The sequence below is a fragment of the Agelaius tricolor genome, unplaced genomic scaffold, assembly GCF_023055355.1.
Source record: "Agelaius tricolor isolate 1412-34295 unplaced genomic scaffold, bAgeTri1.0.p SCAF_17, whole genome shotgun sequence".
NCBI classification, from domain to species: Eukaryota; Metazoa; Chordata; class Aves; order Passeriformes; family Icteridae; genus Agelaius; species Agelaius tricolor.
The window spans coordinates 3,874,713-3,901,555 of NW_027269277.1; the positions used below are offsets into that span (position 1 = coordinate 3,874,713).

At 41.9% G+C, this 26,843-nt stretch overlaps 1 long non-coding RNA gene across 2 annotated transcripts in view; it reads left to right on the forward strand.

Moving 5' to 3' along the window:
• LOC139597156 (uncharacterized) overlaps positions 1-25,659 on the forward strand; it is a 133,080-nt gene extending 107,421 nt beyond the window's left edge. For both annotated transcript variants that reach the window (XR_011681533.1, XR_011681534.1), the window contains exons 3-5: positions 15,150-18,628; positions 21,059-21,131; positions 23,378-25,659. This is a non-coding gene — a long non-coding RNA (uncharacterized lncRNA). The remainder of the gene's footprint in view (positions 1-15,149; positions 18,629-21,058; positions 21,132-23,377) is intronic.
• Positions 25,660-26,843: the final 1,184 nt, after the last annotated feature.

Consider the following 26,843-nt stretch of genomic DNA (forward strand, 5'->3'; position numbering starts at 1 on the left):
GCAGGATTTAAGAGCAATTGTCTATTTTTCCCTTTATAACTACCTCCTTTTCCCCTTATAACAGTAGAACTTGATAAGTACAAGTTTCTCTCAAGCAATATTCCTTTTTAAACACAAGAATCTTTCTCCAAATATATTTGCTTAGCAAAAAATACTCCTATTGCCTACTGAAGTACCTTAAAATATTTAGTATTTTTCTGCCATGTTGTGGGGGGAAAAAAAAGTTCATCTAGATGACGTGGCTTAGACTGTTCCCATTTCTCAGAAGAAGTTTGCAATAAATATTCATCTTAACCTGAGGCATTGTCGTTAATATTCAAACTCAGGCTTTTCAGCTTTGTATTTTAAATAAGTGTTCTGGAAATGTATGAATGGACCCTCATTCTCAACAAATCCATGTTCCACATGGAGATGTATTTTTATATGTAGAATTATTGATAGGATAATCATGAACTTGTGTGTCCAAACCATTTGGTTCATTCAGCCATTACGGTCAAAATTTATTGTGTTGGAACATGCCTAAAACTCTTCTCCTCACTTAAGTGAAATAATCTGTGTAGCACCAAAACCAGAATTTCTGAAACATGTTTGTAAGATGTCCTCCCATGTGAGCACTGAGCAGTGCCATTATGATGAGAATTATATCAGCATTTCCTGTTATGCAATCACTAGTGTGGAAATTAAGCTTTACATTCTGTTGGGTGTTGCAGTAATCATGAAGCAGGGGGAGGACTGAGCCCGAGCTCCCCCTATAAATAACAAAATCAATACCCAATGTTTATCTGTGCTGGGGTTTGTCTGCTTTGCCACAGTGAAAACTGGAGGCTGCACAAAGAATGAGCACTGGATAAATAATAAGCACTGGCCTTTAACGGGGCATTTTAGGAGGTTGGGTGGTCAATGCAGTAGAAGCATTTGTTGGCTCTGGGAATCCATCCAGCTTCACACTGTGGTCAAATACAAAGATGACTGAAATCCCAGTATTTCCTGAATTTAACCTTTTAGGAAATCAGACCCTCAATATATAATTGAATGTGCCATTCCTTGGGGAAGCCAAACAGCCTCCTCGCCTGCTGCATTCAGTTCTTCAGCTCTGTGGTTCTCACAGTGTTTTAAGTAAATCAATGGGAAATAGGGAAAGTTTGCAGTATTTAGTTGAATGAAGTCATTTTTAGAGCAGGAAAGAGGATCCCTAGTGCTTATAAAGAGGCAAGACTTTCTAAATGTGCACTTTCTCAGCAGAACTTGCTGCATAGTCACCCATGGTCAAGAATCTAGAGAAGAGAACTGGGCCAAAACATTTGCAGCCATGCATTGTATCAGAAACTGAGGGGAAAAGAAAAAATCAGAATAATTAGGCATGCCTATGAGTGAGCCTCACTATAAACAAATCAAACTTGTAAGTACATCGTTTTAGTATGCTTAATTGTTTTTCCAAACTGACACACTAATGGCTATTGTCTTCCCATGAAGAAAATCCCGAGCGTGAAGCGAGGCTCCAAAGAAGCCACTGGAAATTCTGCTCTTGGCTAAGAGATTCCAAGGGACCCTAAGGCCGGGTGATAGATTCTGCACAACTCAGTCCCTTACAGTGCCTTATTCACTGCTTGTCTGCCATCTACTCCAACAGCCTCTTAACCCCTAACAAAGCACCAGCTCCTCTGCTGGGTGCACTCTCCTGTTCCTAGCCCTGTACCCGCCTGCTCCAACGGCACAGCCCAAAAGGGGCAGGGCTGTTCCACAGCTGCCTTTTGGGAGCATCCCTGAGCAGACGAGGAGATGCCATGTTCTGAACACAGCAGCCATAGAATTATCCCATGTATTTTCCTTTAAATCACTGTAGGTACGGGTGTGCCCTTGGTTTTCCCCATAAGGGCAACAATCCCTGGCATGGCACCATAGCAGGGACAGGGATTGGTCTGAATTAAAGGGGATTTTTGCCAAATTTTTGTAGGACTCTTGATTTTTCTCCTAGAACAAATCAAACCAAACAAGGGTCCCACTCAGGGAGTGAAAACAAGGATATGTATCTGAGAGAAAGCCAGAGCAGTGCACTCATTTACCTGTTCTCCAGCTGCCAGGGAAGGACAGAATTGCCTGAGAACATGAGGTGCACGTGCAGTGTCTCAAAACCACAGAATTATATTAATGTGTAAGCTGGATAAGACCCCAGAGATGGAGTCTGACTGTTGACCATGTTCCCAGCTGCCTCATCCAGGTGGTTTTGGAGCCTTTCCAGCAGATGGGAGCAAGCAGTGGCCTCCCACCACCCAGCCTAAGGATCTCCTTGCCTTATCACCCCAAGAATAAATGATGGAATGCTTGAGCAGCATTCCTAAAAGCACTCCTGAGTGGGCCATGATAGCTGGGTTTGTAAGTGCCAGCTCTAATTTAAGAACCCCCTAATAAACAGCCATGGCAAAAAGAGTTGGCTTTTTTTTAATATTTTTTAACTTCATTGCAGAGCTGATTAATTGCAGAATTTGGTCTGTAGACATTACTAAGGAAAAGGAGACAAGATCAATATATACAGTATGCACTACACAAATAGAATTGTTTGAAACAGGGTATTTTGCAAGCTACTGAAGGCTGATTAAAAACAGTTTGCCTAAATTTACTTTGGCTGCCTTGCAAAGAGATTTTAATTTCATAATCACAAACACTTCATCCAGTGTGCTTCTCCCCCCACCGAATTACAGCGGATGAACACACAGAGGAACAGAATTAAAGTTTGGGAAAATTTAAATGCAGCACGCCTTACATTTCCAGTGTTTCTCTTGGCAACCTAAATATTGTTTTAACTTTGTTTTAACTTGTGGTGTGATTATACATTGGCTCACATAGGGGAACTGCAGAGCTCTGCCTGCTGAGCATCATTAAGCACTTTGGTGCTCGGTGGGAGTTTGTTCATTAGGAAGAGTGTGTTATGAATTTTACTCTGTGAGCATCTTTGTCTGTGAAAGGGAGGGAGAACGAGGTAATGAGAAGAAAATACAAGATCAATCATTTAAACATACAAAACAACTAAATACGAATACTTCTGGTTAAAGGAATTAAATAGGAATTATTGCCCAAAAGAAAATGAGCATCAACACAAGGGCTATAAAAGAAGTCTCCTGAAACCTGTTGCTACTTCTGTTTGGAAATTTGCATTATTTCCTCAGATTTAATCTTCTTGGCAGAGATCCACCAGTCTGCCATATTTTGCCTTTTGGGTTATCATTTCCTTTTATGCATTATGGTAATTTTTTTAAAATCTTGGCACATATAAAGGTATAATTGTATATAATATAATAAATAGAATAATAGAAAAATAGAATAAATATATTTTTTCTAATACTTATCCATACTTATAAATACACTCTACTTTCAAGAAAGGGAAGTTTTAATTGGTAAATACTTAAAATGACATGATTTTTACTCATTTTATAAACTTCAAAATTTTTACAGCTGAGAATAACCTATAGATTATAACTTAATTAATTAACATTTTACATGTTAATTCCTAGGTATAAAAGACTATGTGGTCAGAGAGTGGAATGTTGAAATTGGTGAAAAAGGATGTATTTTGTAGGATATGCAAAACGCATTTAATTTTTCATTTCAGCATTTAAAACCTTGTCTAATTTTATATTCACAAGGGCTTCAATCTAAGGTTTTGTAATTCTGTTGGCTTCTCTGGTGTGTAAGTATATTTACATCAACATGGATGTGGAGAAAAATCAAACCCACAATTTTGCAAATGTTTTTACAATGCCAAGGCAGTGTTAGACCCACCTGGCATAAGTGACACCCATAAGATTTGCCAGCACACATTTTAACTTAATATGTTATTTATATGGTGATATTATACTATATGTTATTATTATAACTTTAATATTTTATTTATATAAGATGGCATTTTTACCTATGACCACTAAAAGCAAAGAAACAAGTATTGAAGAAGGGGAGAAATGTGAACAATGGAAAATATCTGTTCCTTTAAATTATGTCTCCAAATATTTTTCCTCTATGAAAGTAGCAAGAGCTTAAGCAACTCCTGCTGTCTTGTTGTTCGACATCCACTACTGCCCATCTGCCTATTGATTGGTAGGAAACTCCAAATGGGAATTTCATCTCATTAATCATGTCACATCACAGGGATTAGGACAAAAAAAAAATCCTTTATGCTTCACAGCAGCCATCTAATGCCCAGTAAGACAAGTGAACGAATATGATATGGATAGAATATCTTCCCACTAATTAAAGGTCATCTGCTAAAAACTGCGAGTCAGGCTGGCTCAAACGTGCTCTGACCTAAGCCTGCACGTCCTTTCCCAAATGGAAGCAGCAGTAAAAATGTATTTCTAATTCAAATGTTAGCAGAGCTAGAGAGTAAAGCCCATCCATGAGAGAGCCCTGCAGCAGTGACAGGACTGGCAGCAGTGGTTCTCCCTGAGCAGCTCCCTGCAAACCCAGCCCCACTGATTGTCTCCTGTTCCCCCTCTCAGCACCATCAGTATCCATCCACGGGGCACTCCCCCCACCACACTCTGTAATCCTCTTACAACAGCACCAAAATCCTTCCTGTTCTACTCCTACCCCCACAATCTACATTATAGGGTACTCAGATTTTCCTAAGCCTGTTTGGTACGGTAACGAGCAGAAAAAGCAATTAAAATTGCTGAGATGTGCCTGAGCAGGTGAGGTGAGGTTCCCTTACAGAGAGGGCACCATGGCAGATGAGAGGGACACACACAGCCTTGGAAGAAAGCCAACTTATTAATGGCATTTGACCATGCAAAACTTGTTGAAATCCCTCTAGAACATCAAACACCACATTATAATATCTTTACTGAGGTCCTTGCCATTCCCAGGAAATCTTTAATTCCCATTTTAGAGTATGATTTTTATTTCGGGATTATTTTCCAAAGCAAGATTTGTGGGATGCGTTTTGGTTTGCGTTTGTGTTTGGCTTTGTCCCTGCATGGAAAGCGCTCGGGAGCTGGGAAAACACGGACCGGAGCCAGGCCGGAGTCTGGAACGGAGTCGGCAAAAGGAAAAACCCGGACCGGATTTCAACCCGAGTCCGGAATGGAGTCAGAAAAAGGGAAAACCCGGACCGGATTCCAGCTGGAGTCTAGAATGGATTCGGTAAAACAGAAAACCCGGATGGGATTTTTCCCCAGAGTCCGGAATGGAGTCAGCAAAAATGAAAACCCAGACCAGATTCTGGCCAGAGTCGGGAATGGAATTGGGGGAAAGGAAAACACGGACCAGATTCTGGCTAGAGTCTGGAATGGACTTGGCAAAAGGGAAAACCCAGACGGGATTTCTCCCAGAGTCCAGGATTGAGTCGGCAAAGGGAAAACCTGGACTGGATTTCTCCAGGAGTCTAGAATGGAGTCAGCAAAAGAGAAAACCCGGACTGGATTCCAGCTGGTGTCCGGAATGAACTCAGCAAAAAGGAAAACCTGGACCGGCTTTCTCCCAGAGTCCAGAATGGAGTTGGCAAAAGGGAAACTGCTTTTGAGATTGCAGTTGTTCTGCATAATTTTTAAAGTTTTCCGAACCTTCTAATGAATTATTCAACCTCTCAGAGCATTTTCCAGAGGTGAGAAATTATTCTGCAATTCTTAACTCCATTAGTTTTACAACGGTCGTGGCTTTAGCAGAAAGATCTGAATTTTTCCATTGACATCTATACTTAGACGAGATTCATGGTGAAGCCAAATGAAATGAGAAATAAAAATATCTGTATTTCTGATCCTGCCAAATCTCTAGGTGGAAGTTAAGGAATGAAGACAAATATCAAACGAGTGGCCGTATTCCTCTGCTGAGTATATTTAAATATGTTTTACTTCACTTGTTTCTTTTTTTTTCTCCCCAGACTTGCCTCTTGTCCCAGTCTATAAACCATTCTCTAACTGTCCTCTTATCTGACCTGGTTTCCATCCAGATGAGTATTTCCAAGCCCTCTCCTGATACCAGACCTCTCATTTCAATCAATCTCCACCCCATTCTCTTTCTTAAACTGCAGCTCACTTTGCCCCTTCACTTTCTGCTTCCCCTTTCCATTCACAGCTGATCTTTCTGTATTTAATCCTGGTTCCCTTCCCCTTCAGGCCCACTTTTCCCAGATTCCCGTCGAGTGTTTGCTGACCCTCCCTGTTATTCTGTTTTCACCCTTTTGCATTTGCAGCAGCTCAGGTGCCCTCTCCATTCAGAAACCCCTTCTATTAGGAACAGGGTCACTGACCCCAAAGGAGATCTAGGCTTTTCCCCTAAAGCTGCATCCACTCTCCCTGGAGCACCTAAGAGCAGGATTCCACCTGGGATTGTTGATAAATGTCAGCTTTCCAAGGATTTTCTGAGCGTGAACAAGGATGTGCAGGGAAAAGAATAATAATAAAATATCCCATAATTTATTTTTTAAGCTGTTTAGGGTGACAGGTGTAGAGCTTCCTGTTACATGTCCCAGAAGTGGCTCAGAACAAGCTGTGGTGTCAGTTCAGCACTCAGAGAATTACTCAGGCTGTTTGCTGGAGCTGCTGAGCACCTTCAGGCGTTCAGACAGGGCTGGGGAATGTGGCTGGAGAACTGGAATGTGACCCCAGACCAGGGACCATCCCCTGCTGGTGCCTGCACCCTCCTCCTCCTCACAACTGAGGTTCCTGACACAAAAGGTCTTTGCAAAGTTCTGTGTAATGCAGCCACATATCCTTGCAGGCTTTGAATTTTGATCTTACAAAGCTGTCAATATTATTCACTTCTTGTGTAGTGACAGGCAATCACCTCAAACCTGACAAATATTGAGTAATCTACTCAACCTTTTGCCATTCACAGGGAAGCTGACAAATCTTTCTTCTTGGCTATCTTGTTTGTAACAACTTTTTTGACCAAAGAACAGCACTTTTTCTTCAGACATCAGAAATCTCCATCCCAAACTTCCTGACATTCAGCAAGCAAGTCATCTGTGTGCAGGAGCCCACACAGTGTAAAAGCAGCATAATTCCCATTTCTTCCTTCAATTATTTTAAATTCATCTCTCAGTGAGAGATCAGGCTTAAAATAGGCTCCATACTTGAACACTACTTCCAGCATTCAGCAAAGCAGATTTCAATGAATTGTGAGGCATTTCTGTTACCTGATGCCAAACCCAACTACTTTGATGTTAAGATAAAAACATCTTGAATCTGTCCAGCAGGACAAGGAAAACACATTTTATGTGTTGCTTACACTCTCATTTGTCCCTGGCCAAAAAGACAGTGCTTTAAAAGCTTTTAAACTATTCACATTTCTAACTTGAGCATTGCAATCTTTGTAACCTTTCTGTCCAGTTTGTGCCTGCAGGGATGCTCTGGTGGTCCATGGCAGAGGCTGGACCCCGGCAGTCCCCTCTTATTGAAATTATGGGATAATCCAAAGAAGAGAGATGTTAATGAGGAGGGAATGATCTCTCCAGACATGTTGTTCATAGCACATATTGATTTCCAGTATGCCATGGCAAGCAAAAAGTTTAACAACCATAATTTTATGAAAATGACAATTGAACAGCACATCTGGTGAGAATTCATTTATGCTTTTTACATTTTTAACAACCTGGCTATTTTTACTCTCCTCATCCTCTCAAAGGGAGTACAATGTAATGAAGCATGGAGCTGGAACTAGGCCACACCTCAGCTGGAAAATGTCAAATTCTATTATGCCATCCTCAAAAGCATAAATCATAGCTGCGGATTTTTAAAGGTATAAATGAGGGAGGGAACACCATAAAACATTTATTTGCAATGTATTTATAGTACAGAATGGTAGAGTATGGGATTTTACTTATGTAATGCAGAAATATACCAAACATTTAAAGTTGAAATCTGTGATACTGTGCATCTTCTCTCTGGTGAGAAATCCCTTTGCACACTGAACTTTCTTGCATTTAATTTTTTCTGGTTGTCAGCTAACAAACTGGCCTGCTCAGTGTTAGTTCCTTTGTCACTTAAAATCCTTATTTTATAAAGGACAATAACTTTAATTGTCTTAAGTTTAAATAAATACTTGACTAGTATAATAACCAGGAGTCCACGCTTCATTTTTAATATTAAATTTTACCATTCATGCATTGTTTCCCATGTTTCATTGCTTAAATTATGTATGGGGAAGAAGCTCTGTCTCTTTGGCAGCAGCAGTACCACAGTTCATAACTATTCAAATAAATAAATAGCATTTACTGAGCATTTAGGAGGAGGAAGGAAGGTTGTCAAACTGTCTTGCTTCCTCTCACTCTTCCTGTTTTCTTCAATATTCCTTTTATTTCAAGAGGTTTTAACTGTGGAAGTCTGACCCTATTTACAATAATTTTGTCTTTCTGGATGAGTTCAAGACCTCTCAATTCTGTAACACAGTTTTTAAAGGATTTTCCAGGATATTATGTATAATATGGTTAGATGACATTTATGGGGACAGCTGATATGCTACATAATAATGTGATTATATATATATTCATGAGATATTTTTGCCTGCCATTCACCCTGGAGTAGCGGAGGGTCTCAGAAGAGTATTTAAAAACTTGTACAACATAAGAATACTGGTAGGCTGATGGAGTTTACAGATAATGCTATATTCAATGTATAAAAAATAGGCTCCATTCATTATTACATAATTAAAATGGACTCAAACTCAACTCACTGCTAACACTAAAACTACTGTACCAATCCCATTACTTATTATCTAGTAAACATGTTCTTAATTTGATCTACAACTTCTGTACCCCTACAGCCTTCGAGAGACAAATTATCAGTTGAAAACCATTGCAGAACAGAATTCTGCATTCTGAGGCCCATTTTGCTCTGTGCAGATTCTCCTACCTCAAACAGATGATTTTATCACAGCATCCTCAGGTGCAGGAACAACAACCTCCAGGGTGGCATTTTGTTACAGTCAAGAAAGAAAAGAAAAAAAGAAAAAAAAAAACCCAAAAAGAAACAAAACAAAAACCAAAAACAAACCTACAAAAAAAACCCCACACTAAGTAATGTACCAAAGACTCCTTTACTGCTGCCTGTTCTCCTCTTTGTACCCTTCCCCCTTCTTGCCCTGCACCTGAGTGCCCCCTGTGCCCTCTGGGGTTGCTCAGCACCAGCACTCCCTGGCTCAAAGCTGCTCTCCTGTCCTGCACAGGTCCAGGGATGAGGCCCAGCCACAGCCCCATTCCCAATCACCCCAGCTGTGTGCCTGCATCCTTTCTTCTTGTGTCCTTTATCCTGAGGGATCTTGTGCAGCTGAACTTTGAGGGTTTGTTTCTGACTGAGCCTGGGATCAGTGCATGAGGATCTGTCCCAATGAATATTTCTGTTCTGCAGGTGTGTCTGTGATACAACAGAAATGTAAATGTGGAACAGCCTGGTGCAGCCTGTAGGTATTTATTCCATTTATTCCCCTGTTCCTGCCTCACCACAGCCACTTTTCTGTGGTTCAGGAGACATAAACTGTCAGAGGAGCAGAGCTGACCATCTACTGCTGTGACCAACACTGCTGCCATGGTGAATCAGACTTTGAATCTCTGAATCAGGCATTTAAATGCAGATTAGGAAGTGGAGGACAGGTTGAGGGTACTCCTGAGCCTGTTTTGCTGAGGACTTGCATTGCAGAATGTCCCTGGTGCTGGTGCTTCCCGTGCTGAGCACAGGCTCCCTGTGTCACATTGCTGGAGGCCATCCAAGCAGTGACAGGGCTTTCTCTTGTCACATGGATTCATTCAGCTGGAATTCCTCATCCCGGAGCTGAAGGTGAAGGCAGTGCAGGCTGTTTGCTCAGAACTGCCTCAGGTCACCCTTGGATGGGATGGGGCAGGAGGGAAAAGTGAATTTTCTCTACTCAGTGATACACACATCACCCTGTATAAACACATAAACTACCTGATCTTTCCATTTTTTTCACTGAGTAGACCATGTAGTTTTTTATTACTTTCAGGAGAAAGCTCTCGATCCTAACAATGCTGATGCCATTTAACTTCATTTTGTATCATTTGTTACCAGCCTATATCTCCACTCTGTTCTTGAGCAGTAGATATTTCAGTGTTGAACATTTGAAATCTTATCTACCATTCTGTTCTGACTGATTTAATCTCCTTGGCTTTAAATTGTCTGTCTGAAATCACTGCAGAATGGATCAAGAGGGGAACACAGCTCATTTAGAAGGAGGTTAAGAAGCTATTCTTGAGTTATTCTTAAGAGTTCTTAACCTATTCTTAAAATTTTAAGGAGCTTTTCTTAGACTGAAGTGTTGCAAGGAGTGAGTTGAAGCTTTAAAGGTGATAAGACAGTTTAAGAATATTATGGTTTGTCTTGGACAGCCTCAGCAGGGATTTCTTTCCCTTCCTGACCGCTTCAGTCTGGGCAGCACAGCCACTCTGGAAAGCAGGTGATGGATCAGAGCAGCTTTAAAATAATGATGAGGAATTTGAAGGAAAAAAATGTAAAAACAGAAGTCAGGCATGAGCCAGCTGGAAGGGGAGGCTGTTCCCTGGCAGCAGGGGCTGAGCCAAGGGCAGACAACACCCAGAGCAGTCAGCAAAGGGTTAATGTTCAGTGGCTCTGCTCGGCCCTGGAGAGACACATTCTCACTGGTTTCCAGCCTTCTCTCTGACACTTAGCTTAGAACTCTGCAGAAACCGGGTTTTTCAGGGTTTGAGCAGACATTTGGCAGCTTGTGAAGTGTCAGATGAGCACTGGTGAATTTGAGAACTGGGGTGAACGTTTGTGTCAGGGAAGGAAAAAAATCTTCACAGCAGAAAGCACCCGCTAACCTGAGAGTAGAGGTACCTGAAATAAAGTCATTTTTGTTTGTTCCAATTACATTAAAAGCCAAATCCTGCACTGCTGACACTTTACAGCTGTTGAGATCTGGTGTAAGGGAGTGGCTGCACACTGGAAACTCAGTCAGTATAAAGTGAAGGTGGTGAAGGTTTAAACTGGGGCCTAAATATCATTTACCATGAGAGATTATGGCTGAAAAAGCCCTATTTGCAGTGCCAGCAAGGCAGAGAGAGCAGCCTGTAGGATTCAGGAAAGCAGAATTCCTGCTGGGCAGTCCTGTCCAACATCAAGGCTGTGTCAGTCAAGGCACTGAGGGCTCTCCTGCCTTGGTTCCTGGGGTGCAGTCCCAAAGAAATTCCTTGGACCAGTGTTCAGCCTTCCTGAATTTCTCTGACCCCCCTGGGACCCAGGCCCTTCTCTATGGATTCTCATCTGCATGATAAAACACAAATCTAAAACACAATTCACTGGACTATTGCTAGGGAATTTTAGATTTATCATCACTCCTACTAATTCCATTTAATCCATTAATTTACCCTCTATGAATTCATCACAGCTTTCTGGGCTGGCTGGGTTTTTTTCCCTGCTCATCTGCGAGGTGTTGGATGCTGACAGTGACGGAAACCTCACAGGAAGCATTGACAAGGTCTGAAAAATAATTCTGGAGCCCTTGTGTTGCTAAGGAAGTTTCATCAGTAGAACCAACGATTTGAGATTGTTTTCTCAGCAGTGCATGAGATAAATGAGATTCAGTAATTTTGAAATCTGAAGGAACGATCTTATCAGTTTGCTGGCCACCCTGAACAGAATGCATCAAAAAAGATTGATAGGGAACAGGGATACCTGTTTTCTTTCAAAGCAAAAAAGCCCTGCAAAAATATTTTATGGAGCTGTTTTTTACCCACTTCATTTTGCTGCATTAAATATAAAATCTATATGTTTTGTATAAGTAGCTTTTCATTCTCCACTGCTGGGATAAGCAAATTGGTAAATGAAAAGAAAAACAGGTGAAATTCATTACATTAGAAAAGAAGGCTGTCTATGAGGTCTGAGCTGCTGGAATATTTAATGTGGTACCTTCCAGAATTTTCCCAGTGGGTAAAGGAATCTCTCAGGAAAACTTTGTTTACACAGCTTAACCTAAGATACATCTGTATTGAGAAAAGAAGGAAATTTTCTTTTCCATCAGCTACAAAATTTGACTGTTTTGAAATCCACCATCCCCAGGTGTATGACAAAAAATGTTCAGACTAATGAAGATAAATAATGTGACTGCAAAAGCCACTGTCCAAATACAAACAAAGAGCAACTTTTGTTTGCTGAGTCCCTTCCCTATGTACAGCAAGGCCTGGCTATTTTAATAAATATGAAATATTCCACTTCCCCAGGAGCAGGACTGGGCCCAAGAGTGGCAGGTGATCTGTTCCTGTGGCTCCAGCATTCTGGAGCCATCTGAGGGGAATACATGACACAAATCTGTGCAGCTCAATTTAATGTGCCTGCTTAAACGAGCACAAACATTCCCAGGCAGTGCATTTGCAGCACAGAGATATTCGTGTCACAGTATCCCTGCTCAGGATGTATTTGGAAGGTAATTGGAGGGGATGAAACATTCTAAAGGGATCATTAGAATGTATAAAATACTTTTGAAACAAAGAAAAATCTGCTTTTTTCTAAAGTTAGTTTAACTGAGCTACTTCCAAGCAAAAGTATATTCTGGTAATGATAGCTGTTGAGTGGTGAAAACTGTATTTCACTTAAGAATCTATTATTTTTATTAGAATTATAATTAATTACTCTTAATTTTTACTTCAAATCTTGTCTGTACAATACTATGAGTGATAATCCTATTTTAACAGCAATTAATCTGGTGTTAATTTACCACTGAGCAATTTTCAAAGTGCATTTGACTGAGTTACAAATAAAACCTCTCCAGGTTCAAAGTGTTTTGATTTTACCACGTGCTTCTGATTTGGGAGATTTCTGGTGATTCCTTTTGCCAATAAAAATAGATAACTTCTATTTTTGGGCTCTAGGCTTTTAATTCCCAGACAGTGCCATGAATCACTGAATATATTCCCAAAGTCTGAGTTTCCAGCCCTCCAGGCCTGCCCAGCTGGTGTCAGTCAGCAGAGCCTCCCTGCTCAGCTGGCCCTGTGCAAGAGCTCTCTTGTGCTTTTAGCCAATGCCCTTTTCTGATGTTTTGATTTTCTTTTGCCTTTTCTCACCTCTCTGGAGCAGTTTCAGACTATCAGTCCACGAAGGCCTGAGTTATTTTGGGGGACAGCTCATTTGTAACTGACTTTTTTTTTTTGTTTTTCTCCTGGGGCAATATGATGTAGGTTGGAAGTGTTGGTTTGCTTTTATACAGAGGAGTTAATCTGATCAAAGTGCTCCAAATGTGCTCTATGCAAACCAATTCCTATAAATCTCAAAGCTGGGTTTAATCTGTGTTCTCCTTTAGCTTTTTTTTTTTTTTTCTGTAGTGAAGGTGCATTTTTCTCATGTATTTTTCTCATGTGCATCTCTCACATCTACCTAATTCTGTTCTTACACGTGTGTATTTTATTCCAAATAAATGAACTTGGCATTAAGGTTCTCACCATAAACTGGTCCACAGCTGCCTAAATAGCAATATTCTGATAATTAAGATGACAGTGGATGGCTGCTTCCTCTCTTTGATTGCAAAAGAAACGTCCAACCCTTGGCCAGCACGTCCCTTCCCACGCAGGAGCTGTGTGTGTGTGGGGGTGAGCACGTGTGTGTGTGTGTGTTTTGGAGTCAGGCACGTTCCTCAGGCCCTCAGAGCACATCCTGTTATGAGGAAACAGCAATTCAATTGTGGCTTGGTGCAACAATGCACAATTTTGGAAAAGTTTCAATGATAGTCACCAATGGGTTATCAGGCAATGCTTCCCTGAAAGCATCACAGCCCAGCCAGGGGATTTGGAGGTTTTGATTAAAATGGAGAACTCTGCCCATTTTGTTACACTCTCACAAGAATTTTACTTTTCCTCTGCAATCAGAGAATCCCAGAATGGTTTGGGTTGGAAGGAGCTGAAAGCCCATCCCATCCCAGCCCTGCCATGGCAGGGACCCCTCCCACTGCCCCAGGTGCTCCCAGCCCTGTCCAGCCTGGCCCTGGGCACTGCCAAGGATCCAGGGGCAGCCCCAGCTGCTCTGGGCACCCCGTGCCAGGGCCTCACCAATAATAACTTTATATTAACTAAATATTAACTTTAGGTGAGGTTTAACTGCTCTACCCTAAGGCTGGGGCACCCCTTTCTTTTCTGGGTGTGCAGCTTTTGTTCTTAGGGTGCATCTTGGGGCACAGACACATCTCTAACCATCCTCTTTGATTTCTCTTCCCAATCCTCTGTCCAATCTTTCCATTGGCTTTTTTTGGGGGGGTTGGGAGGGGGTGGCGTGTCACCAGGTTCCCTTTTTTTGTCAGGTATTGTTATATAAAGAAAAATTAATGTAAGGTAAAAAGTAGATGCCTTTAAAAAGATACCAATAAATCATTCAAAGTCTGTCAGTTTTCTGCACAGGCTGCTAGGAGAATAGATTTAATGGATCTACATACAAAACTGAGATTTTCTATATTGCTGAAGTTTTCCTTATCTGGCAGAGCTTTGCATCATTTGGAAGCAGCCCCAGCCGTGGGAAGACTCCACTGATTTCTCTCAAGGAGCGCTTTGGTTGTGGGGGAGTCCATCCATAACTTCCCTATAAGTGTTTCTGGATGTATATTTTGAGGCACAAAGCCTAAGAATACAGCACAGAATGTGACAATGCAGAATATAGAAAGAAGCTGTTGGTTACCATTGGTATTTTTAGGCTCCTCGTTTCAGGAGGATGCCAAAAGCAAACTGCAGCAGTCAGATCCAACTGCATTATTCCTCAAGGCAGTATGAAATAGTGAGACTATTTCAGAAACTAGATTAAGAATCATAGTTTTTCTTGCTGCATAAAATTGCTGAAATTGTATAGAAATCTGTATTGTGGATCACAAGTTAATGTAAAAATTCCAAGCTGTTTTTTTTTCACTTTATCTGTTTAAGCTACTGGGCAAGTTGTTACATGAATAAATTTATTTTCTTCCTCTGAAACTGTATAATATTAAATGCTGTGTTGTTGGCATAAAATATAAGTTGATCAGACAGACAAAGATTATTATTCTGACAACTGTATACACAAGGGTATCATTGTACATTGAATTTCAGTGTGTAATATGGTATAAATCTTCATGAGAGACTCAACTTTTATTGGCTGCACAGAAGGTGCTTTTCCTTATTAAATATGGGAGATGGTCCCAGGGGGATTTTTTTAAAAATATCTTTATCCATTTTTTTCCAGCCAGCCTCTGTGGCCTGGGAGGCTCCTGAATTCAGCAGGATGAGGAATTCTCCCTGGAATGCCTGGATGGAGACACAGCCGTGCTTGGAATGTTTTACCCACACAAGCCTCACCTTTCCCTTTCCATAAACTCTGTCTGGAGCCTGCAGGACACCAAAATTCACCTAAATTCAGAGAAACATTACCAGTGAAACCCTAAAATCATAAACTCTGTCTGGAGCCTGCAGGACACCAAAATTCACCTAAATTCAGAAGAACATTACCAGTGAAACCCTAAAATCATAAACTCTGTCTGGAGCCTGCAGGACACCAAAATTCACCTAAATTCAGAAGAACATTACCAGTGAAACCCTAAAATCATAAACTCTGTCTAGAGCCTGCAGGACACCAAAATTCACCTAAATTCAGAGGAACATTACCAGTGAAACCCTAAAATCATAAACTCTGTCTGGAGCCTGCAGGACACCAAAATTCACCTAAATTCAGAGAAACATTACCAGTGAAACCCTAAAATCATAAACTCTGTCTGGAGCCTGTAGGACACCAAAATTCACCTAAATTCAGAGAAACATTACCAGCGAAACCCTAAAATCATAAACTCTGTCTGGAGCCTGTAGGACACCAAAATTCACCTAAATTCAGAGGAACATTACCAGTGAAACCCTAAAATCACCCTGGACCTGCACTCCTGTCATTCCTGGCTGTCCCTGACTGTTGCCATCCTCTCTTTGCACCTGCTGAGGATTTTGGGGGCACCCACAGACTCTCTTCACTTCTGCACAAAATGAAGGGCAGAGAGTGAGAGACCCTCCTGTGGAATTCAAACTGCATCCATCATTTCCCTGGCCAGTGCAGGGATTTCAGCTTTTATTGGCCAAGAGTGAGAAGGAGATTTCACCAGCTGTCCTTGCAGAGGGTTCCCCACCCTCCTAAATCAGCAAGCCCCAGGAGATTGTGGAATTTCGTGGTTTCTGTCCCCCTCCAGGCTGATCAGAGTTGATGGCACTGCTCAGCTGGGAGGGCTCTGGGCACAGGGTGAGAGTGCATTTGGAGCTGCTGAAATGCCAGCTCTCCATGGGTTCACTGACTGCACAAGGCACTTGAATCTCTGTTTGACATCCCCTTCCCCACCTGGAGGTGGGAATTGGGTGGATCTTTCCTGGGAGTCCCTCTGTGTCCCCACACCCCCCTGTTTAGGGGTTCATTCGTGGCCCTGTCCCACAGAATGGGTGAGGTTTGGGGGGTAAAGGCAGGGCTCAGATCTGGGCTGGGCACCCTTCCTTTAAATCAGACAAGATCAGGGCTCAAATTTCCAAAACTTCCCTTCTTTGCTATGAAAATTTGTTAATTGTGACATTTCAGACCCTATTAGAGTCCACATGAAAACTTGGCATTGCTAATTTTTTTACAATTTATAGCATCAAAGTCTTCCCAGCTGTCCAAAATTATTTCATCCTGGTACTTTCTGTTTTGACTTTATAGTTTGATGCACTCAGACTATACCAGCACTTTTTATACCAGTACCAACTATAAAGTTTATATGCATCAGCTTTATAGCATAAGTAAGGACTATGAAATGTTGTCTTTCTGCTACTGATTTGTGCATTATTATGTTGAGAGAAAGCAACAGCTGTAAGGACAAAATAACACTTATTTCACCACCCACAGGAACATGAAATTGCATATATTGTTTTTAAAATTAGCTATCACATGTAAAGTTTGATTGTATATAGCTAAATAATAAAAGTAAGTGCATGTTTAGGTGCTCTTCAAATGAGGTCACAATGCTGATGAAGTTCTCAGTATTTCTCTGATTTTATGAGATTCCAGGGGCAGTGATGAGATGTGTGGCACACAGGTACAAGTGGCCAATTTCAAAATGCCCTAAATATAACTTGATGGGCTAATCACATTTACAGTCCACAAAATGTGCGTGAATGCATAATGATGTGAGAACAACACATCCAGTGAGGAAATAATAAACTATTCAAGTGAATATGTATTATTCACTGCTAATTTTAATTAAAACTCAGTCTTAATTCTCATGTACAAAGTAGAAAATATGTATTTTGGTATACAGAGTTTCCACAGCCTCATTTTGCACTCTTTTCTTCAGTTAGAAGTGGGTAAATGTTGTTTTTTTTAAAGCAGAGCTGTTTAGGAGTGGCCTCTGGGTCTCCATCGTGTGCCTGGATGTTTGCAAACCCCACAGGAGGGCCCAGGGCTCACATTTCCTACAAACTGCTCCCCAGGGGAAGGACAGCACAAGGCATGAGGAATGAGGGGGAACAATTCTTTCTCAAACACTGATCCAGCTGGAACACCTCAAAATTCTGATCCAGGAGGAGAAATGATCACTGGGGCTGCTCTCCTCCAGGGCACCTGAGCTCAGAGCAAAGCTCCTGAGTTATCAGCTGGGGAGTTCTGCATTTATCTTCTGAAGTCAAAGGCACACAGGCAGAATAAAGAATAACACCACACTGATAAATATGCATCACTTCCCCCTGCCTTCCATAAGAATTGTACAAAATGGAAAGGCATAATCGGACTCTTAGTAAATATAATAGAGCAGAATTTATTTCAGGGTGGGTTTATCTTTTTTTTTCCCCCAGATTAAATCTTTGTAACACCAGATTTCAACCTGCTGTGAGTGACTTTTGGGTCTGATTTACAAATCTTTCAGATGGAGAATGTCATATGGAAACAAAATAAATGCTTCCTTGGCCATGGTTTTTTGGTTATGAGAATTTGTCTGACTGGGTGGAAACAGAAGAGGAACTGGGCTGTGCTTGCTGAAGGAATGAGTTTGTCACCTTCAGAACTTGGGCAAGGAATGGCAAAGGAACTCACAATAAAATGTTTCTTCCACTTTCTCATTTCGTGATCCCATTTTTCCTCTCAGGGGCAGAAGATCTGAGATGCAAATTATTGTTTTTGTCTCTGAGGGAGAATCTTTATGGCACTCTGAGCTCTGACAGAGGCATGGTGAGAGCTGGCAGGTCTTTTCTGCCTGCCTCCCACCATACTCATCGTGGTGAGTACTCAATGTGCCTTCATTTTACCCTTTTGATTATAAAGAACATTAAAACCAGGACTGAGAATGCCTTAAAATCTTTCCAGCTCACAGTGTGATAAACTGCAGTCAAACAAGAGAAATTACTGAACATTTTTGCTAATTAGGAGATGGTTTGCCAAATATCTTAACTATTTTTTTGAAATTTTCCAAAGCAAGTAAGAAATGGCCATAAGAACTGCTGGGGAGGAAGACTTGATGGACTGACCTGTGGTGGTTGCAGTGAAATAAAACATAAAAACAGAGACAGCAGAAGGCAAGGATGGCCAGACTGTGTTGAACAAAAAGGTGTCAAGCCCAGACCCTCCACAAGAATATTCCAAGGCACATTCAGGTGCCATTAAAGCCATGTAACCCTGTGCCTACAACTCCATAAGGACACCCATGAGGATGTCACAAGCCAAAGGTTGTATCTGTGTGTTTAATCACCCTAGACAGCTCAATCTTGATTAATTTAGCTGTTCCTTATGCAGGTTATGCTGTACAGCCTCAAAAGCTTAGAATTAAAAGTACATTTTTCTAATGTTAGCAGATACTTGATTTGCAGCCCTTAATTTGTCCTTGTAGATAATGTTTCATTACACCACTGTAGAGTTACAAATCTTTTATGACAATTTCAATTGTCTATTTGTTTATTATCTGGCAAGAAACCCTCCAAAAACCTTATTCCCATGCTTTTGCCTTCACTTCCACTTCACACATGCTCACAGAAGTCTTTGAGGTGGGAACAAATGACTGAGACCTCATCACCCTGGATTATTCCATCAGTCAACACAATCTAGAGTCAACAATTTCCTTCAGTGCCAAGCAGAATCACAAACACCTAAAACTGTTTGTAACAGGCGTGAAGGAGCAGAACCCACCATGAATTTTCTGCACAGCAAACTCTTGTGAACGTTCACCTGAGCCTCCCTCTCCCTGGAAGCAGCTCTCCAGCACAGCAAGCAGGACACTGAGCACTCTGGGCTCCATTTCATCCCACAGCCACTGGCCAGCAGCTGCAGGTGGTTGGTGGCACTGGGAAAACCTGGAATGATGCCTGGTGTCCTTTCCCCACTGAAGGGCATCAGGCTGGGTGTTTGTCTTTCCTACCTGGTGGAAAGGTGATTTGGGAAATGAAGAGGGTGGTACAGGATAGTTACAGGTTTTATGTCAGAGGCTGAACATCTGCAGGCAAAATAAAAAATTTTATTTGCCTCCCTCTGGCCTTGTATAGTTCCAACAGACAACTGGGCCAGGGTTTTAATATTGCCAAATGTGTGGCCAAAAAGGCCCTAAATCACAGGACAGGTGGGAAGGAGCACAGGCAGATCCATCACACCTGAGTGAGCAAACAAAGAACAGCACAGGGCTGGAGGCAAGAGCTGGGGGCAGAGGCCTGAAGAAGATGGGGGAGGAAGAGAGGAAGAATGTTCTGGGAGGTTCTGGAAGGTTCTGGGATGGGCAAGGAGGGGCTGTGAGGATGCTCCAGGGATGCTCCAGGCTGACAGCTCAAACCAGCAGCAGCTGGCCAGGAACACCCCAACATTCCTGGAGCCACCTTGGGGACAGAACCAGGGCACGGTGGCGCTGTTCAGCCTGGGGATGAAGGCAGAGCTGGGGCACAGAACACATTTGGGTTTTCTGCCCCGACACAGAAAATGTGCCAGGAGCTCTGGGGACCTGCTCTGTTCTGGAGAAAACTGCACAGGAAATGTCAGGGCAGGCCCTGCAGGTCAAATGTCTGGGTTTGGGGAGAAAAACCCTGGCCCCTTCTCTGCCCTCAGAATGAAAAGAAAAGCAGACTTGAAAGCAAAATATCTTCTATGGTGCTTCTAAATATCCTGCAGCAGTTTATCACTGGATTAAAATCTATTAGAAATAAGTACCAAATGGTGCAAACTTCAGCTTCACGGCCCTATTCAGGAGGGAAAACAGTATTTTACAAAAAACTCCTCAAACTTCCAAAATTAGCATCATCAAAGAAAAAGTAGCAGTGTATTTGTATATTCAGGAAAATGAGTCCTGAAGGAAGTCTTCCCAAAATTACTTCTGGCTCTGTGTAATTCAGGGAGATAGATGCATATGCCCATGAATTGTTTAACTGGAGAAATGTCTTTTATTCCTGTATAGCAGATGCACAAAGGGAATGGGAGTGTTTTATAACTTAGGCTTTTAAATAATAAATAAATGCTGACGTTGTCAGCTGAGACATCTTGATTTTTGTGCACTGTGTAATACTGAAATGTACAAATATTTTTTTAGAAAGAATTATTTTTCCCTTTTTAAAAAGAATATGAAACCTCGAGAATATGATAAAACATCACAGTTGGTTTCTAAATGCTTTGCATCTTAATATGGTTGAAGTTAAGGCAGTAAGTAATTTCTGAGTTTTTCCCTTGAGCCACGTAGTTCTTTTCATATGTAATTATTCTCTGAGTGCATTAGATAATGCTATGGTTCCCACAGCTGTATACACATCTATAAATCATTAATGAGGCAGTTAACTGAAACAAAACTATAAAAGATTTGCATTACCCGGCAGAACCCAGCCTTAATTGACTTCCAGTTATTTACAATTAATTTTTCCATTTGGAATAATGATTGCAAGCAACTTAGGGTTTTTTATTACTGAGGAATTAGATGCTGACTATTCATCAAAAGTTTTACAGAGAGGCTGTGTCAGTGGACAGCAATGAGCTGGAGGCAATGTGATTTTTACAGGCACACACTCCCCCCACACTGGCTGAGGGGATGGGGCACGTGCAGTAAAATGCACACAGGAGCCAGCACAAACTTTTTTGTCCTTTTTATCACATACCTAAGTTTAACTACAATTAATTTCTTCTCTTTATAGCATCCATCTGAAAGGCAATAGGATGAATAGGGCTGGCTGCAGTTCCACACAGAATAAACTGCATGAATGAAGAGTGAGTAAATATTTATTTCCATCTTTCAAGACTGCAAGATAGACACTGGGGAATAAACAATGCAGAGGCTGTCGAGTAAATATTATTCCATTATGCTATTTAAAAATTACTTTTATAGAGCCATGGAGCACAGAGTAAACCCTCATTAAGTTGTCATTGTTTGAGTCAGGCCCAGGGCTGGGGCTGTGTGTCAGAGCCTGGACAGACACACGGAAGGGATCAGCTCCTTGTGCCATGTGAGCACAACTCTGGCTGACACTAATGGGCTGGGGATGTGTTCATCAGGAAGGGATGTCACCTTCAAATTCCTAATAAAACCCAAGTCAGAAATCACCAGGCCCATTTGCAGCAGCTGATGTTATCTCCCTCACCCTTCAGCCTTTCCAGAATGCCTGAGCACAGGGCAGTGGAGATTCCTGCCTGGGAACCACAGTGGGAACTGAGTCAGTCTCAGGTTTTGGGGTGCACTGCACTGCCTCCCTGGAAATCAATCCTTCCCTGAGACTGAGCAAATGATCCTTTAGTGATTTCCCCTTGCTACCTTTATGGGGTACAAAACCCATACAATAAACATTTGGGTTGTTGTCTGTTCTCCCCCTCAGCTGCAGCTGCCATACTGAGCTAGTTAAACGTCCTGCTTTATTTTCTTGTTTAAAATAAATAATTTTGCTGTCCTTTGGCTAACATTTGAGCCTCTCCACTCGTGCCAGCTGGCTGGGCTGCCCTGAGCCAGGCACTGCAGGTGAAAGCAGCCCTGTGAACACAGGGAGGGCATGGGGAGCTTTGATTTCTGTGCATTTGGTTTAGACCAAGACACAGCCACTGGTGAAGGTGGGGGAATTTAATTCTGAGTGATGGCAAAGCAAGAGGCTGCTCTCTGCCTTATCAATAGGGGCCAGCAAGAGGCCACTGGAATTGATCTAGGAAATGACAACCCAGCACTGTAACCTTGAAAACCCTGCAATCTCCTGCTGGAGTCATTTTTCCCAGGTTCTGTTCTGCTGGGCTGTGCTGCAGAGTGTGATGTAAAGTGAGGTGACAGCCTGGCCGTGGGTCACTCAGCCTGTCAGTGATTCCAGCCTTGGTCCTGCCTCCTCACCAGCCCCTGAACTCCACAGACACTTCACTTCCTCATGCTGCACTGGCTACTGCAGCAGTCCAGCTGGAAAAGCACTTCCATGTGTGAAGGCTGAGAGGCTTTTCCTTTGGAAATCAAGCTGGTACCAGAGGAGCAAACAATATTATTATTTTCATTAAGATATCACATCCTGTCAACACACAACATTGGCAATTGCATTTCAAATAGCTGTGCCTTCACAAATGGTACAGTAACTTTAGCCAGTGTTTTTGCTGTGTCCATGATCCTCCTTACTGGGCTTGTCCTGGAGTGGGAAAAGCTCTATTTGTACCCTCAGAACTGACTCTTTATGCACAGAGGTAATATTGCTGACAAAGATTATCAGAGTGACCAACCCCTATCCTGAAGAGTCTGATGCTGCCTGTCTTCAAGCAGCAAAAAAGAAATACTCTGGCTTGGGAGGTTGCTTTGCAGAATTCAAGACCAATTTAAGTGAAAACAAAACTTTCATTTGGTGAAAATTTATATTAATTTCAAAAAACCTGGTAACTATAAAAAGCAAGCAATTTACTTACCAGCCTCCACAACTCAGGAGTCTTAGTCCTGCAGGGTTTCTCCTCCCAGTGGCAGCGTTCTCACTTCCCTAAGTCTCCTTTCAGCTGGGTTTGGTTTGGTGTAAGAGTCAGCACCTGTGAATCCAGGCTGTGGATTAAACACAATTGCTTTTCTCTTTTCCCTTTATGCTTTTTTCCTTTTTTTCCCCCAAGTTAGTATGAGCAGAACATAATATACTAGAAGAAATAAAGAATTACAGTCAGGATGTGAGGAATTATATTTTTTTTTCCTTTGGAATGGAATTTCAATATTCAACTATAAAGAAAAAGCCACGAAAAGAATCAGAGCTTTTTCCACTGCTTTGCACATTGTAAAGTCATTTCAACATTGTAATATAGGTGTCAAACGTTACTAAATCAGCTGTCAAATGCTACCAAACACTCACTTTGCACAGGTGTAAACGATCACATAAAATGCAAAGCACTGATCTGACACCAAAAATCTCTGTGTACCATTTCTGTCTTCAGCAGCTTTACAGAACTATCAAGAAAAAGTCCAATGGGGAGTTTATTCCTTGTTTTTAAGCATTTTTGGTCTGTTTTCTTACTTTTAGGGATGTGGTTTCACCCTCTGCTCCAGCTGACACCAAGGAAGAGAATGCAAAAATTTGCATGGAACAGCTTTGGCCTGATCTACAAAGAACAATATTATGTTTCATAATAATGTTCCAAATGTTACATTTTTCCTGCCAAAACCTCTCTTTTGTAAGTGTCCCAGCATCATCAACTGATGGCACACAGCTCTGGGAATAAACACTCTCAGCTAATGGCAGGAATTGTCAGGGAAACACAAACCAGGTACTTCTCCCTGACACAGAATGAAACACAGGATTAAAGTTAAACGCCAAATCCTACCAGCACTGGAGCGAATTAAGATTTATTTTTCATTCCTGGTAATTCTTTCCTCTCTTTTTAGCTAATTCACCTTGTTTCACTTAGTGCCAGTGTTTTTTTCCCGTTTGGCCACTTTGGTGGATGAGGGGGACAGTCCCTTTTAGGCATGTGGCTTTGGGTAACAAGGTAAAGCTTCAGAAAAACCCCAGGTCCTAAAGGAGCACCCAGCAGGCTCCTGTACCATGTCCAGCTGTCCAAGGGCAGGACAGGGTGACCACAAACACCTCCCTGCCCTCCTGCAGCACAGCCCCAAAGGTCCATTCATGTGCTGCTGGGACACTCAAGTGATTCATGCAGAGCATTTAAATCAGGCTGTGTACAGCAAAAACTCCCAATAACCTTAATGTCAGGGGTGTGGGACTGCAGCATTTACTGTGAGAGAGCTGTGACACAAACCTCACCATAATGAAACCATTTCAGGTAACAACTCTGGAGGAACTGAGTTTGTCTCCACTGTTTTACTTTGGATTTTCTTGTGAAAAGTAAGTCTGGCCCACCGGGGGCTGAGTGAAGCACACAGTGATTAATTAGAGCTGGATGGATTTTGTATAGCTCAATATGAACACGTCACTTCTCTGGCTGCTCCATCTCCATCTTCCCTCTGACCAGCCAGAATTTATTCCAGAATCCTTGTTCTGGTACCAGGAGCAGCAGGTATCTATCTATCATCTATCTATCTATCTATCTATCTATCTATCTATCTATCTATCATCTATCTATCTATCTATCTTTATTTATTTATATAAATTTATTTCTATACACACACAGCAAAAACCTCCCCTTTTCTCACAACTAACCACTCTTGGAGACACAAAAATAATAGATGGTGAAAAGGGATCTACTGCTTATTGAGTGCACATTTCAGTGTCCTTTCTGAAAGAGCTGTGAAAGCATTTTCAAACATGCAAGGCTGAATGTATGTTAAAATAGTTAAACTATTATAAAGCATCCAGTTTTTAAAGTATCACTTATCATAAGAACATTTTAATGTGTGGTGCTGTATTTGCTTTCACAGTTTTGGATTATGTCAACAGAATCACATAATGAAGATGTAGTAAAGTCTTACTGCATTTGTAACTGAAACTCAGAAAAATGGGAGTTTTTATTTTAAAAAATGAGCTCCAAAGAGAATTTTCCCCCCTGCCTTAGATGCCCACACCCAAATGTTCATGCAAAGGATGTTCTGTTCCTACAGGAGACCCAAACAGGTCCAGGTCCAAAGGCAAGAGTGGGTGCAGCACCCACAAAAGCTGCAGCATTTGTGCTCTGCTGACACTGAACTGGCTCGTTTCAATTGATTCCTTTGATGTACAATAACAAAGCAGCAGCAAATCATTATCCATCCATAATACATCATTATAAAAATACTTTTTTTTACTGCCCTTCCATCTCAGCTTCAAATCATCAAAGACACCCTTATTTGCAGACAGAACTGAAGTCAGATTGTTTATTACAGTGATTTTACATGTGCTTAAACATTAGCAGGATGTGTTAGCAGTGATGATAGCACATGGCCTGGCTTAGAAAAGCCCCTCTGGAAATTCCTTGCCCTCCCCAGCAAGGGCAGCAGGGCCAGTGGGTGCTGCAGGACCCCAGCAGGAGCTGCAGGGCAAGGTGGAAGTGCCTCCATCAGTGCTGCTGCTGCCAAAGGTTCCAGATCCATGCCCAGGCTGGGAATTGTCCCATGTGTATTCAGGGCTCAGAGCATGCACAGGCACAGGAGGGGTTGTGGAGATCAGCTGAGGCCATAAAGGAAATTTGTAACAATTCAGGTTAGCCCACATTTTGTCATGTTACTAAAAATAGTCTGTAAATAAATGTATTTACAGGCCACTTCCTTGTAGGCAGCAATTATTTCAAGCAGCATCCAGGTTTTAATGCACAGCCATGGTCTCACTGTGCACTGCTACAGATCCAGGCTTCAAATGGAGATTGGGCACTATTGATCCTCTGGGGTTTATTATGGTCTGCATTCCATCCCCTTGCCTGCATTCAGCCAAGACCAAGGATGGCTCCATGGCCCTCCCACACTGCTGGGGTGGCTCTTGGGGAGGCAGAGCTGGCACAGGGGCTGTGGGTGCTGCACCCCAACCACGCCCAGCTGAGCTCCCACTGCAGCAGGAGGGGCTGCCCGTGTCCCTCTGCCCCACACCCAGACAAAAGCCACGCTGAAAACCCAACCCCAAGAGGTGCTGTCCCTCTCTGGGAGCCAGCTGGGGCTGTTGCAGTGAGGAGGAGTGTGGTGGGGAAGGCTGAGCCTTTAAAAGGCTTTAGCACCTTCCCTCCACACAAGGTTGGCTCATTATTCTATATCATTGCTCATTGCTGACACTCAAACCCCTCAGCCTCCTGGTTTGTCAATACTTACCAGGAGCCACCTAGAGAGGACTGAAAACAGAGCCAGTCTCTCCAGTTTATCAGTCTCCTAAACTTCATTTGTCAGAATTTTGACATTTAAAACCAATCTGGGATGGGCAGAGCAGGAATCAACCTGTGCTCATCAACCCAGCTCAGTGATGCCTTAAGGAATGTCTACACCAGTCACTGAGGGGGAAAATGCTCAAAAAGCCTTTATGGGGATGAAAGGAAAGTGCAAAAATGTTGGTATTTTAAAGACTGAACTATTTAGTTACATGAAATCTTTCTAAACTACACGAAACTGGAAAACTGAGCAAAGATCTCTGTTCAAAGTCTGCACTTCACAGGAGCACTGCCAGCACTGGGTCAGCCAGAAATGCTGCAGCACCCCAAGGGCTGCTTCAACTCCCTTTTAAAAATAAAATTTAGAATAAAGTCCAGCCCTCACTTCAGAAAATCCCACTGGAATTGAAACTAAATTTAATATAATACCTAAAGGTACAATTTAAGTTCTGATTTTATTCACACATGAGCATTTATTGAGAATCAGGAGGACTCACAATTCCTAATGCTCCTTTTTTTGTATAATTAAACTTTTGATGGTTTGATCAATGGCAGCATGATTAATGCAGTTATTAGAACAGCTGTTATAAAAATAATATTGAAAAAAACCCAATTTGTACATTGGAAGAATATTCTGATAAGTCACTGTAGAACAGGGGGCAGCACGTTTTCTTGCACTGACACTGGTTAAGGTAAAGATTTCTT